This window comes from Lactuca saligna, chromosome 4 (genome assembly GCF_052625555.1).
Source record: "Lactuca saligna cultivar CGN05327 chromosome 4, ASM5262555v1, whole genome shotgun sequence".
Classification (NCBI taxonomy): domain Eukaryota; kingdom Viridiplantae; phylum Streptophyta; class Magnoliopsida; order Asterales; family Asteraceae; genus Lactuca; species Lactuca saligna.
Genome location: NC_136420.1, coordinates 85,877,005 through 85,878,597, shown reverse-complemented (window position 1 = coordinate 85,878,597; position 1,593 = coordinate 85,877,005). Strand labels below are relative to the sequence as shown.

General features: G+C 34.7%; 1 pseudogene; it reads right to left on the bottom strand.

Annotated features, from left to right (window-relative positions):
* Positions 1 to 599: 599 nt before the first annotated feature.
* Positions 600 to 1,178, bottom strand: LOC145042313 (auxin-responsive protein SAUR22 pseudogene; annotated as a pseudogene).
* Positions 1,179 to 1,593: the final 415 nt, after the last annotated feature.

The following is a 1,593-nucleotide window of genomic DNA, read 5'->3' as shown; positions in this document are numbered from 1 at the left end:
AAAAATAATACCTCCAATGTATAGAACCAATACTATATAAATGAGAATCAACATTTATTAGTAATGAAATATTGATATTAAGACAAAATCACCAAGATTTTTGTAGAAAGCCCAAAGCATGAAGACCATGGGCTGAGTAAATTAATCATCAAGAGATACAAAAATCATATATGATATTTACGGTCCAATGAAAATGGAGAAATACAAGTGTTTAAGGCCTGATTTTGATGGAATCAATTTTTGAGTGAAAAATGGTCTTAAATCCGTATCACTGCCTATAACATGAATTGGAAGGTCGTGATGATGTCGCATCATCACGCCGATGAGATTGTGGAATGTGGATCACACGAGGAAGCCGTACAGTATATCTTTGTGCTGAGTTCAGCGAAATCGGGCGCTTGATTGAAGTCATGTGGTTGTCTTATCGCAGAAGAAATGTGGTATTAACTATATAGAAAATGATGTGAAATAAACACCATTTTTGAATACTTTTGAGATCGATGTAGAAAGTTTGAAGTACGTGATTTTGAGCACCTTATAAGAAGTACGCACCTTATAAGATTACATTAAAAAAGCAAGGTGGCATATGAATATATAGATACCAAAATTTGAATGATGTTCTTCATTGTTATGTTAATGGTGAAACAAATGTTGGTTATCATAAAATTTAGAGACTGCTTTACAAATACTTAGGTTTCATGGTGGTTACTACTGTACAAAATTATGTTATATGTTAGCGAATAGAATGCAAAATTCTTGGTCATAATGAGCAGATCAGGCCAGAAGCAACATGAATGAAGACATCCTCACGACATGGAATTGTGAGGCCACCCATTGGATGATCATAACCAAATTCTTCCTCTGATTGACGTAGCAGATCTTGGAATGAAGGCTGCTCTAATAATGATAAAGGAACAACAAATCGTCTTCTTTCTTGATCGCCAACATAAACTGCAAAATGTCCTTTGGGGATGATGTCTACCGATGATGATAATGATGAGCGTCTTCCATTGGAGAAGGATCGACCGAGAACTTTTTTGGCCTGAATGATTCGAGGCATACGAATGGCCATTTTTATATGAAGGCTAGGGTCTCTTTCTTCTCAAAGGATTTCTTTTATGTGAAAGATGCTGTGATGTATTTTGGGAGGAGTTGTGCTTCATATCAGCCCAATTGTATCCATTTTATAGGTGTATGAAGATTTCAGTGAATATCGAATAATAGTTGGAATTTCAAAGAAGAGATGGTGACACATTCTACAAAAAAGAAAAATCACATGGTTTTGTCTTCCAACTTGTTATTGGTCCCAAAGAATTATATATGTACAATGAAGTATGCCACAAAATTTCAGTAATGCTGAGTGGCCAAGCTTGAGCTACACTATTTCAAGAGCAACAAGTCCACGATTTCAGGTCCTGAAATCAACAAAACATCCAAAAAGACATTAATGCTCATATCTAATCTGATATATGAATTAAACTCATAGTATGCACTTAAATATTTGTCTTTTCCCTCCTGAATATATCTTCTGAAGGTTGTTCTGTTATCAATGATCAATATAAAAGGATCCGCTATTTGACTTTAACTTATAAC